Raw genomic sequence first — 18,486 nt, 5'->3', positions numbered from 1 at the left:
AAATTGAAGTGATGATCCGTCAGGTTCGCCTCATCTTTGTTAGGGAATGACTTAATTGGTCTCAGACACTTTTTGTGGCCTAAGAAATATCGCAAATGTTCCGCCTCCCCTCTCATCGACTCCTTGCAGTTGATGCCCCCAGACGCTGATTTCTCTATTCCTGTGAGTTGATCCACCCACTTCATTCTTTCCCGTTATATATTAACCTACTGTCTTGTTGATTTGATTCACTATTTTGAGCATATGTGGCATGTTCTGCACGACATTCAGTTTAGATTTTGTTTTTGCGTGGATTCAGTTTTTTTTTGTAGTTTGTGAGGTTATTTTTCGTGCAGAACTGATATTCTTGTGCTAGGGATTCAGTTCCTGTCTTGCATGGATTCAGTTTATTTTCCGCTGCTCCTAGAGGGTGCGTTTGAGTGATGAGAAGGTGGATCTTAATAACTTCATATGGTGATCAGATTTTTCTACGAGTGATTTCTTTTGTTTTATGCAGGCAAGCTTGATTTATATGCAATCACATGGTTAATGCTCTGTTGTAGTTTATGCATGCAAACCACCGTTTGGATTGACTTGCAATTATAGGTATGTGATATATTGGAAAGAAACGTATGCCATGTATACCATGTACTAACTGAAGTTTTGCAGCCGTGTCGAATGTAGAACCGTTGAAAATTTCGTTTGTACTTCTTATTTTCTCTGAGCTAAGACCTTGAATCTACTTAAGGACAGACATACATATATTCCCGCAAATTATATTATGATCCATATCATAAGAGTTTTTCTGTCTACCAAACTATCGACCTGTCATGAACTGGAGTTATTGGATTTCCTTTTGTGTACATATTGTGTATGAAAAAATTCTTTTAGAGAAAGGAAAGTTTAGTACGCTAAACAAGAGGACAAACTTACAAATAAAGAGGTGACATTTGTTGAAATTATAGCTTTTGTTCAGTTGATTGAGTTTCACGGTGCAGGTGTGGGCATGAAAATAGTTGAAGGAAGATTCAGTGGTTGAGCATTAGGTACGCTGCAATTACGTTGATACTCCTCCTCAAGATCATGCCATCATTGGAGGAAATTTGGCCTACTAATCTGCAGTGAATTTTATTGGCAATAAATTCTGCAATCAATTTTAGTTCACTCTTGTCTTACTATATATTGTAGGTTAATTCACTTTTGAATATTTTCATGGGCCTTAAGATTAACCTATCCTTATTCCATTGCACAATCCCAAACCATGGAAATATTAGTTAAAAGTTTCATTGTGGATTCACTGGATTCATGGAAATATTAGTTAAAAGTTTCATTGTGGATTCACTGGATTCATGGTATCATTTTAGAACAGGTTTTTGCTATATCATAATATATGTAAGTAGGCGTGTCTGATTCTTTTTCGGTAAGAAGTATTGGTGCAGAGCTTGAAGAAAACCTTGAGAGGGTCCAACTTCTCTTAAATATGCTATTGTTAGATAATGATTGGTAAGGTATCTCATATTTTTCTTTCAGGATAGAAGCTATTGTTATCACAATCGTACCTGTATCAAGGTGATGCACTTTATGTGTCATTACCAATCAACGGGAACTCTACCAAGATGAAAGCATTGCCTTTAAAAGCACTATGTCCAATGCTTCTATGAGTAAAATTGAATGACATTGTGATCAGTTAGATTGGTGAGTTGTTTTGTGGCCCTGCACAATTATAACCGATGATTCATGTAGTATTCAAAGCCTTCACGTGACATTGTTCTACTTATTAAGGTTGAAGTTTATTTGTGAATTTGCCGTTATTCTCATGCATGTATGACATGAGCCTGTTCTTAAATCAGATAATATATTATCCTTTTTTCCTTATATTCTTGGGAAAATTTGTGGTCCATGTAATAACTATGAAGAATCATATTACAATTTTACTTCTTTTGTTCACGGCTTTAAAAGCCAATGTTTATCCCATGCCACAGTATATGGCCTTTATGAGTTGTACCTTTGAGAAACTTTACAATTTTGTTCCAAGTTTGCACCTTGGCCATGCTCATTTGGACAATTCTTACACGTTCCATAGTTACTATGAAGTTTGCATTATAGAATATAGACATTCTAGGATATTTGACTCCCTTTTTACTATGCACTAGACTAAATAGCCTATGCCTCTATCTTCTATATGGAGAAGTTCAACCAGTTGATTGCCGTTGATGTGTGACATTTACATATGATTGCAAGACTTTTTTATTTTAAATAGTTGTCTGCCAATTGTGACAAAGGAGGAAATTCTTTCCTATGATTATACGTGTGTTACACATGCACGCTTACTAGTAACACTAACCAGATATACCTTGGCATCGACGCGAATGGGGCGCATTGGCATATCCCGTCTGTGGGAGTCATCGGGATGGGTCGTTGGAGCAAGGAGACGCCCCGGTGAACCTGTTCTGCCAGCGCGTTAAGACCATTGGTGATGAGCTCCGCGAACTCGGCGATACAGTCAGCGACTCACAGCTAATCAACATCGTCGTTGTCGGACTCAGCGAAGATTTTGACAAGCAAGCCTCGTTCATACCGATGATACGGCCTCCTCCTACCTTCGTTGAAGTTTGTTCCCTGCTACAACTCACGGCAGAAACACAAGCTCGCAAGGACTCTCGCCCCAATGTCTTTCATGCTGCGGCTCGTCCTCCTCTGTCGTCTACACCAGTGTCGCCTTCCATGCCGGCTCCTGCCGCCGGGCCGTCCGCATCGTCATATGCTCAACCGCCCCTAGGCTGGCGCCCTAGTCCGAACTACCGCGGCAAAAACCCTATCTACAGGCCGCCGTCGACTCGTTCGGTTCCGCCTATGACATCACCATCACCGAGTCCTGCACCACCCACCAGTGCTCCATCTGCGGTTGCATGGCGGCCTCCTCATGATCCTTGGACGGGGCTCGTTCAGGCATGGCCCATGCCCTGGTCCGCTCCGTCCGCCCTCGGTGCTCTGCCGGCATACTCATGTGCCTGGCAACCCGGCCTTCGGCCGCCTACTGGTGCTCCCGGGGTTCTCAACCCCCGACAGCCGGCCAATGCCTATCACGCCGGCCCGACGTATGCTCCTTATGGTCATTGCACCACCGACAGCGGCGCCAACTACACACCTCAGTCGGCCATGCTCCAGACGCCACCCTCACCACAGCCGGCCAATGCCTCTCACGCCGTCCCGATGTATGCTCCTTATGGTCACTACTCCACTGACGGCGGCGCCTACTACACTCCCCAGCCGGCCCTACTTCCTTCACCATCATATATGCCGGCACTGCTCCCGACGCCACCCTCACCTGCGACGCCGAGCTGGGATCAAGTTGCTTTTCTCCAGGCCATGAATAACTTTGCTGCACAAGGAAACTCAGGTATAGATTGGATCTTTGATTCAGGGGCCTCTAGTCACATGTCTGCATCTAGTAATTGGTTATCATCTTGCACTAAATCTCATTTCCCTTCCATTATTACCCTTGGAGATGGACCATCTATTCCTATATATTGTGTTGGTCAGGCTCAAATTCCCTCTTTCACTAAACCTCTTTTACTTCGCGATGTTCTAGCGCTCATTAAAAATCTTATTTCTGTTCTCCACTTTACTTGTGACAATCTAGTTTCGGTTGAATTCGACCCTTTTGGTTTATCCGTGAAGGATTACCTGACCAAGGGCGAGATCGCTCGCTTCAATAGCTCCGGTGATCTTTATTCTCTTAATGGAGTTCCTGCCGCCACCCCTCCAACATCCATGCTGGCCTCTGTCGATCTCTGGCATCATCGCTTGGGCCATCCCAACCCTGCCGTCTTAGCTTCTATGCTTAGTGAATTTACCATACCATGTAATAGGGACTCTCATAATTCTGTGTTTTGCGAGTCATGTCAATTAGGCAAACATGTGCATCTTCCCTTTAGTTCCTCTAGCTCTTGTAGCACTTATCCCTTTGAATTAATACATTGTGATTTATGGACCTCTCCCATTGTAAGTGTTTCGGGTTTTAAATACTACCTTGTTATCCTAGATGATTTCACCCACTTTGTCTGGACTTTTCCTCTACACAACAAATCCGAGGTCCATTCTCTCTTTCTTAATTTTCAACGCTATGTGTCTGTTCACTTCTTCCTCCCAATTTGCTTTATCCAATGTGATAATGGTCGCGAGTTTGATAACATTAAAAATCGTACTTTCTTCTTACAACATGGCATCTTGCTAAGGTTCTCATGTCCCTACACATCCCCTCAAAATGGTAAAGTCAAACGTTCTCTTCGCACCCTCAACGATATCGTTCGCACTCTCCTCATTCAATCATCTATGCCTCCCAAGTTTTAGGCTGAAGCCCTACACATGGCCACCTTCCTTCTAAATATTCGCCCTTCTAAAACTAAACCCAACACTACTCCCTATTATTCTCTCTTTCTTTCCCATCCCGACTACTCCGCTGTTCGTGTTTTTGGATGTCTCTGTTTTCCCAATGCCTACGCACTTCTGCAAATAAATTGTCACCACGCTCTATCCCATGTGCCTTTCTTGGCTTCTCTGACAAGCACAAAGGCTATCGTTGTCTCGACCTTCACACCGGACACGTTCATGTCTCTCGTCATGTCACGTTTGCTGAGCACATTTTTCCTTTCTCACAACGCACTACTACACCATCAAACACCCCTAGCTCTGCAAACACCCCCTCTCCCCGTCCTTTCCAACTATATACTCCCCTACCTGCTGAACACAACACACCACCACCACCATTAACACCCGCTATAGCCGATACCAACCCTACCCTCACCCCACCCGAGACGTCCCCAACACCTCCGACCCCTCCTCCCCCCCCCCCCCCCCCCCCCCCCCCCCCCCCCCCCTCCCCCAGCCCCGCTCCTTCGTCCGACTCTTCCGCTGCGCCGGACTCACCCGTACCCACCATACCCCCTCGTGCTATTCCTACAGCTGCCCCGATTAATGATCATCGCATGCGTACTAGGGCCAAATCAGGATTTCATCAACCCCAAAACCGCCTAAACCTTCATACCTCTGTATCTCTCACTTCCCTCCCAAAGAATTACAAAACTGCTCTACTTGATCCCAACTAGGCCGCTGCCATGCAATAAGAATATAATGCTTTACTTCAAAACAACACCTGGCAACTTGTTCCTCGTCCTCCCAATACAAATATTGTTTCTGACAAATGGATTTTTCGCCAAATGTTCCACTCCGATGGGAGCCTCTCACGATATAAAGCCAGGTGGGTTTGTCGTGGCTTTTCTCAGCAACAAGGAATTGATTACGAAGAAACCTTTTCTCCTGTTGTTAAACCTAGCACCATTTGCACCGTTCTTAGTGTTGTTGTCTCCTCTTCCTGGCCTATTCACCAACTTGATGTTAAAAATGCTTTCCTCCATGGTTCCCTTCAAGAAACTGTCTACTGCCAGCAACCTCTGGGTTTTGAAAATCCATCCTTTCCAACTCATGTATGTCTTCTTCAGAAATCTCTCTACGGTCTTAAACAGGCCCCACGAGCTTGGTTTCAACGCTTCTCCTCCTTCATCCAAACAATAGGCTTCACTCCATCTCTCTCCGACACCTCCCTTTTTGTGTATCATCAAACTTCTGACACTGCCCATTTACTTCTTTATGTAGATGATATCATTCTTACCGCATCCTCTCAAAAGTTCTTAGATCATATTGTCTCTCTTCTTAGGTCTGAATTTTCTATGACTGACCTAGGACTCCTTCATCATTTCTTAGGCATTGCTGTTGTTCGAGATTCCTCCAGTCATTCTCTTTCCCAACGCCGGTATATTCTTGATCTTCTTAATCATGCTGGTATGCTTGACTGTCAATCATCTCGCACTCCCGTCGATACTAGTTTTAAACTTTTGGCTACCGGTGAACCCTTTTCCGATCCTACTCTCTATCATAGCCTGACATGTGCTCTCCAATATCTCACCATTACTCGTCCTGAAATCTCTTTTGCTGTTCAACAAGCATGTCTCTATATGCATGATCCCCGGGTTCCTCACTATAATCATGTTAAACGCATTCTTCAGTATCTAAAAGGAACTCTCAATCATGGTCTTCACTTCAATAATTCTTCTCCAAACTCGCTTACCGCATACTCTGATGCATACTGGGCTGGTTGTCCTGACACTCGAAGGTCCACTTCCGGTTTTTGTGTTTTTCTTGGTAACAATTTGATTTCTTGGTCTTCGAAAAGACATGTTACAGTCTCACGTTCGCCGGCCGAGGCTGAGTATCGCGCTGTGGCACATGCCGTTGCAGATACAATATGGATTCGGCAGTTACTCTCCGAGCTACACTTGCCTATTGAGCAGGCCACTATTGTCTACTGTGACAACATATCAGCAGTCTACATGACCGGCAATCCAGTTCAACACCGACGCACAAAGTATATTGAGATTGATATTCATTTTGTTCGTGAAAAGGTTGCTCTTGGTCGGGTTCGGGTGCTTCATGTTCCCTCTACGGCTCAGTTTGCTAACATTTTCACCAAGGCACTGCCTACTAAGCCGTTTCAAGATATATGTTTCAGTCTCAACGTCGTCGAGCCTGCCGTTGATACTGCGGGGGGATGTTAGAGTAGTCCTTATGGTATACGACTTCTAGTCCAAGCCAGTTTTGTACCGCAACCCCAAGTCGGTTTGTACCCTCTTATATACTCTTGTATGCCACACCAAATCAATCAATAAGCAACAGTTTTATTCAGCTCTCAGTAATTGAGGGGAACTTCTGGAAAGTTTTTTTAGGTGGAAAAAAGGTGGAACGTAGTTGAGGCCCACCGTGCCGGACTCTACATAACTAGACGAACCCCAAAAAAACTAAGGGCGATGATAGGCGCCCGCGCACCGGCCCAAATTGGAGCCGGTCCACACGCCACCACACGATTAGGCTTTTTTAAACCATACGATGCGGTATCTTCGACCACCTCACAGCAAAAAACAAAAGCAGCGAAAAAAAGAAAGGGAAGAGAGACTAGTGCCATCCCCGGCTCGACGCTTCCAAATCTCAAAAGTAGTCTTTGCCCTACCGTCGGGGCCGTGGCCAACGAGCACTGGCAAAGTCCCCTGCTCGTGGCCGCCGGGATTGCAGCACGACCGTGGATGTAGCTCTGACACCAGCCGGTTCCAGCACATGGTCGCCATGGTTGCAACATCCTCGTGTCCTCGGCTCCGGCTCGCCGCCATCGTCACCTAGCACCGCCGGCTTCTAGCAAAACAAAAAAAAACTATGGTGGTCAGTTGAAGCAAAAAAATGGCTGGTTCCAGCCAAAAAGAACACTGGTTCCAGCAAAATCCCACAAATAGCAAAACTCCAGCAAATTCGATTGTAGCAAAACAAAAAAGCGGTTCCAGCAAAAAATTATTTTGGTTCCAGCAAAAATACCACAAACAGCAAACTCCAATAAATTTGATTTTAGCAAATCGAACAGCAGGTTCCAGGAACACTTTACTCCGGTTCCAGCAAAATGGGACGCCCGTTCCAGCTTGCCACCATACTGGTTCCAACACGGGCGACCCCAGCAGGTTCCAGCTCCACCTGCTCGATGCAGCTTGCCCAAACGTCGATTGCAGCTCTGCCTGCTCGATCAAGCTTGCCCAAACGTCGAATGCACCTCCGCCACCAGTGGTTGATGCTCTGGTAGCAGCTGGTTGTAGCTCGCCCGTTGGCACAGCGCCGTCAGATGCAGCTCAACCCATCGTCGGTTGTAGCTCCCGGCGTGGCCGGTTGCAGCTCCACCGTCCGCCGTCCGTGGTCCATCCCTGGAACGAGAGGGAGCGTCAGGGAGCTAGAAGGACACCAGCGTAGCTATGGAGTAAAAAGGGGGAAAGCTGGCCAGAGAGGGAGAAATAGCAGCAGTGGGAACTCTCGGGTGGTAGTGGGTCTCGCCGGAGTTAGGATCCGATGGCACGAGGCAGAGTTGCGCGAGCGGAGAGCAAAAGCTGAGGGTAGGCGATGTGCGAGCGGAGAGGACGAGCTGCAGGCTTTGTGTGGACGAGGGAAAGCGGTGATGGTCCGCTGGAGTTAGTGGAGATAAGGACGTGACGTATGATGGGCCTCTACTTATTATGTATGTGCACGAGTACAGCGGCGTGACCGGCCGAAAGTTCGGCCGGCGCGCCGCACACAAACGTTTACCAAAAACTAAACGAACCCAATACAAACTCGGCCGGTAAGCCCAACCCTGCCCGGACTCTACCGTGTGCAAACCTAGAAATTCACCAAGGCACTACACCGTGTACACCGGCCCTCGCCTCGGAACTCGGCAGCAGTCAGCGCGGCTTCGGGGTTGCTGCTCCCGTAGTGGTGCGCTTCTCTCCGGTCCTCTTGGCCTCATGGTGGTGTTCGTAATGAGGCGGCGTGGGTGGCGGCGCAACTGCGTTGGCGCATGGTGGTGGGCGGCAGTTTGGCAGGTCGGCTCTGTCCAGTTGGGCGGTTGGGTTTGGAGTGCGGGAGAATCCCTGCTGTTTCGGCCCTGATGCGGTGACATCTGCGGGTGCCACCATTCCTTATTGGAGGGTGTCGGTGGTATCCATCCCCTACCTCCCTCCGCGTGTCGGGGGAAACCCTAGGACTCGTCCGGGCAGCAGCGCCGTTGGCGTCGCATCCGTTCTTGGAGGTGCTGCTTAGTACGCGGCGGTTCGAAGTCTCAGCCGGTGGTGGTTGGTATTCGGTGGGCACCGTGGTGGCGGGTCATCCGCACTTTGCCGAGCTGCCGTGGTTGGCATTTGTTTCTTGTTCGTTTTCTTTTGGCTTGTTGTGCTGCTCGCCACAACGATCTTTGTATTCGGTGTTGGTTGCTTTGAAATACAAAGCGGAGGAAACACTTTTTTGGTAAAAATACAAAAATTTAAAAAAATGCGGAAAATAGTTATAACACTAACCAGACACACCTTGGCATCGACGCGAATGGGGTGCATTGGCGTATCCCGTCCGTGGGGTCGTCGGGATGGGTCGCTGGGGATGTACATCTCTATCGGAAAGGGGAGCTTTTAGTCGAAGAGGCAGCAGCAAGGCGGCGTCCAGTGCATGACAATGCTGCATCGGTGAGGTCAGCGGCGCACAGGAAGCATCCACGGTAGGGCGGCACTGCCAGTGGCGGAGCTAGCAAATTGCCAAAGCCTGGGCACGGTCATAAGTTAAAATCCACTTTGGATTAACGTCATGTGTAATACACACACTTCTGTTTCATATATCATAGAAGTAAAAAAATCAGATACAATACCAAATAATCCACTAAAAGTTTTCTCTTTTTTTCAGGGTAATTCACTAAAAGTATTTGACGTTCATACATGAGCAAGGTCCAATCTACGATGTTTATGTTTATGTTCAACCCTTTGTTGCAGGCTTTGCCACGATCAACGTAGAACTGCAAGATCTCAATCGATCAATTCTGAATCCTAGGTCCTGGCTTCTGGTTGCTTGTTTTTTTTTTTGAGGCAATGGCTTCTCGTTGCTGAAAGCATGGCCTGTAGCCCATGTTACGAAACAAATGAATGGCCCTATGGCCTCCTGGTTGTAGCGAGAAAAGCCCAATAAACAAGGAAATGGTCAAAGTGGCCCAGATAGTGCAGTTCATTCGTTTCCAGCGTTAATTTCACGATTTTCCAGCATATTTCAACAAGTTTAACGATTTTGATGGCTTGGCTAGCTCGTTGGAGTTCATTTAAACGGCGCCGTCGAGCCCGGGCACGTGCCCAGGGTGCCCGTACGGTAAAATCGCCCCTGGGCACTGCACCGACGAGGTCAGTGGTGCCGAGGAAGCATTTGGGGAAGTATGCTGCCTCACCGGCAAGGTAGGCGGGGCCGACGAAGTGTCCGACTCAGGGCGCACCTGCATCAACGAATCCGGGGGTGGTAAGATGGCGTTGGCGGGACTGTCAACAAGATGACTGCCAAATTTTCTTGCTGAACAACGAGACTAATGCCAATTAAAAAAATTAGATTAATGTATTAACGAATCCAGGAGTCCCGAGTAGCTTATTTTTACATTTTCGTGGTTTCTTACACTTCGTCTATCGGATATACTAGAAGCGTCCGCGCGCTTCGCTGCGCTGTTTTCCTCTTGGTGTCTAGAACCTAAGTTTTTTCATATAGCGATTTTTAAGAAGACATGAGATACTTGATAATAAGAATGCTTGCTACCTCCAAAGACAACAAAAGAAAACCAATACATCATCAATAATGATGGGACCTGAAAATATTTGTGGTAACTTGTAAAAGGACAACGATCAGATTGTATCAAAACCGAAGTAACTGGCATGTTCAACAAACCACAATCATCATTCAGCTATAGACAAATACTTGACAAACTACAACATAAAAGAAGGTTGTTTTCAACCTTGTCTATCCCTTCAACGCGTCTTTGGCGTGGTTCAGTTGTTTCATCGACAGTATGTGCTCCAATTGTCTCATGCCCAGGCATTTGATGGCCCATTTCTGAACATGTAATGTTCCCATACTATTACCCAAATCAAACTCATCTTTATACATAAAAAATGTTATTCTGGTTGTTAAGGCCAACGACACTTTACAGCAAGAAGAACTCTTTGGTACACTGAAGCTAACTAATTTGCACAGTTTCAAAAAATCAATCCATGATCTTGGTTTACCATGCAAAGAGTAGATAAACTTTGTTAGCTCATGGCACAAGTCGATTAATATTTGGATTGCTAGAACTCTCATGTCAGAGAGTAATGGAAACCATTTGATTTTTCAGTAAAGAAGGCATATGTGCTAACAGTTGCACAACTCAAAGCAAGAAATTAATTTCTCCTTAGCTGTACACACCTTATAAAGTATATGATGTTTCAGGCTCTGTCTTTGACTTAGAAAATATCAACCCAGGGCATGGAACTTTATTTGAAGTATCTTACAATGCAGAGTCATTTGGCTACTTAAAAAAAGTATATCATATATCAAGAATTCAGTTTTACATCCTTACATTTTTCTTGTACTGATTCTCAAACTCACCATATCCAAGCAATCAGCCAAATGTGGAACTTAGCTGCAACAAAACAATCGCCATTGCTCATTATTTTGCATAATCACCACAAAAATCATTTCTTGCATGATGCCTCTCCTGCAAATTTCATATGATGACTTCATGAGAAGGCTGATCTTGGGTGGTACAGAAATACAGCATGCCAAATTATATCCTTCACTGAATGGTGCTGATCAAATGCAAAATATGAAATGTGATTTATTAGCTTCGATGGCATAAGACTTAATTCAAAATAAGATGAACCACTGCCTATTTGGTTACTTCTTGGCCAACACAAGAACGTACTACTGCTTCCACTTACGACGACCAAAACCAGAACATCCTCATCCATCTCGCACATCACACGGAAGTAAGGAACTTGCCATTGGTAGAAGACATTTCACAAGAAATGTGAAGGGACGCCAGCAAATTTGACCAAATAATACGTTCATCATCAATTTAACAGCCTTTGTTCGTATTGCATTATAATGAGTTTTCAGAATCCATTATAGTTTCTGGTCATTTTTTCTGTGAGAGCTTCTGATTTTCAATGCTTGGATTGGAGCAAATTCACCAATAGTTCCTTTGAGATTCAGAACATGTCCATATACAAAAATCAGGGGTCAAGCGCCATAAGCGAATTTTGAGACATACATGAAATAAAGCATCATGCGGCTATGGCGTTGCCTAACTTGTGGTAGCACACAAGCACAAAGAAACTAAAAATTTATGGATGAACACACACTATTACTTAACCAGTGCTACAATTAGCCAAGAAAGTTATACACCAAATATACATGCATGTCAATAAATTCTATAGGATCGACAAAGATTCAGTAATGGGCATTCAGAAATAACACATTTCTGGATCTACTTACAATGACAAACAATTATTACCTTAAGCCATGCAAATAGATTGTGTTCTACATCCACAACTGTGACACCATCATTCTCACCATACAATTCAGAAGTCATGTCATCACACCAACAAATGAAGAAAAGTCCATCCTACCTGCTCCAAACAACCACACCTTGTTGTGTCAAAAAGATCAAATAATTTCCGTTATAAACAGAGCCAGATTTATCAGTTCATACAAAATTCTTACCTTCTTTATATTGCCTGTATGCCAATGTTGTTGCCGTCTCCCCCACCAACTCCAGCTTTTCTCCTGGTTCTCGTAGAGCTAGAATCTAGTAAAGCCTCTCACTAGTAGAAAAAGGGCCATTTGTCCCGGTTCTAGAGGGCCTTTAGTCCCGGTTCTGGAACCGGGACTAAAGGGTCGGTACTAAAGACCCCCCCCCCTTTAGTCCCGGTTCTTATACCAACCGGGACTAAAGGCCCTCCACGTGGGTGCTGTCTGGAGCTCCACCTTTAGTCCCGGTTGGTGTTTCCGGGACTAAAGGAAATTTTACGATTTTTTTAATTTTTTGCATTTTTTCGTATTTTCAAATTTATGAATTATTTTACAATTTAATCTCTAATCACCCCTCATCACTGCTCAATTTAACCTCTAATCTCTAATCACCCCTCATCATTCCAAATCATCTAACTTCCTGGCCGGTCACCCATCCTCTCATACTCCAGCCTGAGCACGCTTATCTTCCGGGTTCTATTCCCCCTCGTTTCCAAGTCTGCACTTGTTGTTTTCCTAACAATAGTAAGATGTCAATCCTATTAACCCTCAGGAGTTTAGCTTGAGTATGAAGTCACACGTTTCACTGTTTGAATTTGAAACTATTATTCTAAAAAACAATAATTATTTAGTAACACTAATATTTTTTGAATAAGTAGTTTGACCATAGTTTGACCACAATTCAAAATAAATAAATAATTATTTAGTAACATTAATATTCTTGAATAATTATGTAGTAACACTAATACTTCCTGAACAAGCAGTTTGACTAGATTTAACCAAAATAAAAAAAATGAAATTTGAGCATATCTGTTTTTCTTTTAGAATTTGAGGATTCTAAAAATTTGCAAACAGGTTGTAGGCCGTCAAAATCAGATGCGGATTTTCGTGCTGAACATTTTGATATATTATACGTTTTTTTTGACATCGTATGCAAAAGTTATAGTCGTTTTACTTTTTCATGACACTTTTTTGCAAAACATATCCAAATTTAAGTTTTTTAATTTTCCTAACTATTAGATGTAGTAATATAACTACATCTCGAAGGATTTTATTTTTTGAAGTTTTTATCATTTTCATTTTTTTTTTCAAAACTGAAATGCCGATACAGGGAGGGTAGAGTTTGAGAAATGGGCCCTTTAGTCCCGGTTTGAGACACCTTGAACCGGGACTAAAGGGGGTGATGCCCTTTTGTCCCGGTTTGTGTCTCAAACCGGGACTAAAGGACCCATTTGAACCGGGACTAATGCCTTTAGCCGCTCGAACCGGGACTAATGCTCACATTAGTCCCGGTTCGTAATGCAACCAGGACTAATATGTATATTACGCTGTGACCAAAGCCCTGTTTTATACTAGTGTCTCCATCCCACCGACGACTGGAGTAGGTAGCGCTTTGGAGAAGGCAAGGCAAGTAGAAAACGACATGGAGCAGGTGGCGGAGGAGGAGCGGTAGGGAGAACAGGAGGCATCGCCGGCGCCCGGCGCTGAATCCTAGGGTTCGTGGGTGCGCCACCTTGATTGGTTCGTGGGGGAAGAGACATGCCTGGGAGGTTGCTGGACTCGGAATCGGATGCGGGCAGTGGCAAGATGGTGCGGGGGTGGCGGCCGGAGCTGGGCGGGCGGTGGCGGCCGGAGCCTGGCGAGCAGCAGGCGGTGGCAGAGGCCCTAGCACGAAGAAAACATGGGAGGAAGAAGAGAGACAGCCTTGCAAAGATTCAGATCGGGATATTGCTAGGCAACGATGGTAAAAAAAAAAAAGCAAACCGACTATCCCTAGCGACTCGGGACCACAAGACAACGGCACACTCGCCACAATGCACCAGGAGCGTGGATTTCGTGGGAGCTTAATAACTGTACTGATATAGTAACGCAACGTAGTTGAGGTGGAACGTAATTGAGGGTGAAAGCTTTTTTTAGATGGAAAAAAGGTGGAACGTGGTTGAGCCTCAAGATGGTAATGGGGCCCCGAAACCCGCGTCCCCGCAGATTTTTACCCTATTAGGGGACGGGGATGGGCGGCTTTTCATCCCGCAGGGCTGTTGTTGGGCACATTATACAACCCGACACGTTTTATGGGTTTGCACCCGTTTCAGTAGTCCCCGAATCCGAAACCCGGCAAAATACATATTTTTTATCAAGCTTGAGCGTATTTTGATCTTCTCTAGGACTTGGCACTTTGATTTGGCTTTGGAAGCTTTGAAGATAGTCTTTTGGAGGCTTGGAGATGTGAAAGATGCTATGCTGATTCCTACTTTAAAGTGACTTGTGAACTATGAATTCTATTTCAAAACGTATGTATTGGACTATTTCGTCTCATTTGTGCTTCTGATTTGTGAACCAAGAATTATATTTTAGAACTTGTGTAATTGGACATCTTGTTTAACCATGTATGGCTGAAATATGCTCCTGTTTGTTGCTGAAATCTGATTATCTATGTTGCTGAAATGTGGTATGGTTTTGTTGTCGAAATATTATTCTTTCTTGGTTCTATGTTTCCTTATATATGTCGATTTCCCCGCGGGTTCCCCATGGGTTTAGAAAATTCGATGGGTTTAGGGGACGGACGAAAAACTAGCCCCTCGCATGGTGACGGGGACGGGGACGGGTTTACGATTTTTTCATGAGGATGAGTTTGGGAAGGCAAAACCCGATAGATTTCATCCCCGTTGCCATCTTGAGTTGAGCCCAACCTTGCCCGGACTCTAGAAACTAGACGAATCCCCCAAAAAACTAAACGAACCCAATACAAACTTGGCCGGTAAGCCCACCCCTGCCGGGACTCTAGCGTGTGCAAACCTAGAAATTCACCAAGCCACTACACGGTGTACACCGCCCCTCGCCTCGAAACTCGGCATCGGCAGCACTCAGCGGCAGAAGCGGCGGCGAGCAATGTATTTGTCAGGGAGGAACGGGACGAGCATCTCGCCGTCGGGCACCGACCTCGCCTCCAACACCACCACCTCCTCCACAGACCCGGCAGAAACCGCCTCGTCCTCGTCGTACTTCCTACCCGAGCTGATCCCACTGGTCGCGAGCCGGCTGACGACCCTACAGGATTTCTTCGCCCTCCGCGCCACCTGCCGCACCTACCGGGCTCTCCTCCCGCTGTCGCCGTCCAACCTCGCCTCCCAGGCTCCGCTCCTCCTCGTCCCCCACAAGGCATCTTCCTCGGAAGCCCTCTTCCACATCCCACTCCGCCGCATCCTCCGCTTCCGCCTCCCCCGCACCGCCCTAGCTCAACATGACCCCAGCAATGACGAATTCGATTCCTTTGGTTGCCGTGTCGCCATCGAGGACAGCGATGCCGTGGGCAGCCACCGCGAGCTCCACATCTGCCACCTCTTCACAGGCGAGCGAGTCCGCCTGCCCAATCCCCTGAAGTACTACGAAGGAATCATCTTTGCCGGCGACCTCATTCTCACCTTTAATCGATACCATTACCACCACACCGTCCACTACTGCCGCATTGGGGACAATCGCTGGCAAGAGGCGTGGTGCGATGAAGGCTACAGGTTTCGTGACCTGATTTTCGTGAAAGGCACCCTCTACGCATTGATCTATCCAAATCACAGCCTCGCTGTCGTCGAGCTTGACAACACTTCCGCGGTACTGTCGTTTCTTGGAGGTGAATCGAGTGCAGAAATAGTTGAAAATTCTTCGATGTTGAGGCTAGCAGAGTGCCGTGGTGAGCTATTGCTCATTAGTGCTGTGAGGTTCAGGGCTGGTCCTGAGATTTTGGGGGCCCGGGGCGAACCTAAAATCCGGGGCCTTTAGTAAACACATCATAGTAGTAAAAATAAATTTATGTATATATGAATATTTAGCAATAACACTCCAATGCATTCAAAATCAGTGTGCGTATCAAATAATTTATACATAATACTTTAAAAATTTCTTCTAACATTCCTCGATGCAAAGTCGCTTATGATGGGGTCGATGTCAATCTCATCCAATAATTTCTTCTCGATACATGATGTAGCCAAACCATTTAACCTCTCTTGAATCATTGTTGACCTCAAATAATTCTTCAACAATTTCAGCTTTGAAAAGCTTCTTTCAGCCGATGTGACCGTCACAGGCACAGTAAATAAGATGCGATAAGCAATGAAGATATTTGGATAACAATCAACTTCTTTGACATGCCCAAAAATCTCCATGGCAGACATTACGCCATTTGGCAAAGTGAATCTCATAATCTTCAATTCAGAAATAAGATCATATACCTCTACATCAGATGAACCAATGATCTAATCCATCATGTGCTAAGGAACTCTGACTCCTGCTACTGCTAGACTTGAAGATCTTACAACAAAAGCAAAAAACTTTGTCAACACCTTCTGAATAAACTAGCCATTTTCTATCATGTTTCTCTCCATTGCTTAATTTCCTATGATAATGAACATAGGAAAAATGTCTTCCTGCATCATCTACACGGTATTCCATTTTATCCTCTTCCTCTCTCATTGGCCCTTTCTCAACTAATACATCTCTTGCTTTATTGTCAAGATTATCCCAATTTCTTGGATCATAAATATCAGGAGTATAGACTGGTTCATCAACACTAGGAGACTGTTCTTGTGCATCCGATGAATTACCTATATTCTCGGAGCCACTTACATTGTTGTCGTCGATGTTGGTGTCGGCATTTTCTTCTTGCTGATCGGATTCTGAATTCACATTATTTTGTTGCTCTTCCTTTATGGCAACTATCGCCAACTCATCACCTCAGTTTATCGAAGTAGTGGAAGTACGCTTGAAATATCTGTGCACATGTCCATGTTGTGATTGTACCAATTTATCTGCGGCCTTCTTCTTTTTCCTTTTTTTGCTACCTGATGCATACTTCCTATTTCTCGGAGGCATGCTAAAACACAATCCTGAAAAAGTAATTTTTGCATCAATTATTGAACAGTACCACATACGCATCAAGGAACGGCCAAACACAAATATAGTATACCTGGTTCTGATGGTCTGAATTCTGATAGCGTCAGTCCGAGTGCTGTCTGCAGCGCCTAGACTCGGAGAGCAATGAGCAATTGACCAAGACTGAGGGCCCCCTCAATTGAAATCAGCTGTGAACTGTATTAGGAAGGAGATTAGGAGAAGAGAATTAGAAATTAGCAAGAGGCATATGGCAGTCGGCAGACCTGCAGTACGGCGCGTCGGCGACGGCGGGCGGCAGCCTAGGGATTGTGTTTTAGCATGCCTCCGAGAAAGGATCGAACTGTGGCCTGCGTGATGAGACGGGTCGAACTGTCGAGAATCGACAGGATCACGATCGGCCTTTTTTTCTAGGTGAAGCCGTGAAAGGATAGCATATGTTGTCTTTTTTTTAACGTGGAGGATGAAGGAAAGCGATCGCTAATCAAGCCGCGCATGTCTCTAATCCTGCCGCTGCGGCTCGTTTCGCTTGCGAGACTCTGCGTGTGCGTGAAAGGCTGATGAAAGGCCTCGCCTTTGGCTATTTTGTTTGACATAGGCCTACAGCCTGCTATACGTATATACCTAGTACATACCTGGGTGAGGGCCCCTACCTTGTGGGGGCCTGGGTGGCCGCCCCCCTGCCCCTCCCCAGGGCCGGCCCTGGTGAGGTTCCCGGTGGGGTACCATCTTTTCCAGTGGCAATCTGGTAATAGGAAGTGGGTGAGGACTATACCACCCTTGGTGGCTGTAGCTTGTTCTTTAATGTTTTCCAGTTTGCAGGTTGTCTTGGTCCGGATCATCCGGCAGTTCGAGGGAACTGCTTGTACATCATTAAGTCCAATGGGCAGTGTATCAAGTATTCTTTGGTTGATGGATCTTCGCATGAACTCGTTGCCGACTACGCAGGACGACCACGGGCTTGGGTACTTCCAAGCATTTGTTGATGCAATACAATTGCTACCAAAACTATACAGAAGTGACTTGTTATAATTGCTTAGTTTACGTTTTCTGTCTGTTAATATCAAAATATTTCAAGGAACTCATTAGCAACAAGTGTGTATTTGAACTTGGTATGAATGGACATCCTACTCACTTCAAATATTTGATAATAATGTACAGAAGGCCTTTAAATTAGTTGAGCATACTTTACTTATTTCTCTATAACACTGCATGATGACATCAGCAAATAGTGGAATTAGTATTTAAGAAATGAACGGAGACTATTACCTGGTAATAATAGAACATATGCATATCGCAAACCAAGATTGTGATCTAATTATGCAGGTCGAATGATCTAACCGAAGAAGTAGAACCAAATTAAAGTACAAGATTTGATCTTTATAGACTACAAAAACAAATATTAACTACGAGACAAGACTTTGCATTGGTTATCCGTTCATGTAGTTGAATGATTTAGTTACATCTGAATTGCTT

General features: G+C 45.2%; 1 pseudogene; it reads left to right on the top strand.

The window, feature by feature from the left end:
• Positions 1 to 15,018: 15,018 nt before the first annotated feature.
• Positions 15,019 to 18,119, top strand: LOC125546927 (annotated as a pseudogene).
• Positions 18,120 to 18,486: the final 367 nt, after the last annotated feature.

The sequence above is a fragment of the Triticum urartu genome, chromosome 3 (assembly GCF_003073215.2).
Source record: "Triticum urartu cultivar G1812 chromosome 3, Tu2.1, whole genome shotgun sequence".
NCBI lineage: Eukaryota > Viridiplantae > Streptophyta > Magnoliopsida > Poales > Poaceae > Triticum > Triticum urartu.
The sequence above is the reverse complement of the archived record's forward strand: the minus strand, read 5'-3'. Positions and strand labels throughout refer to the sequence as shown.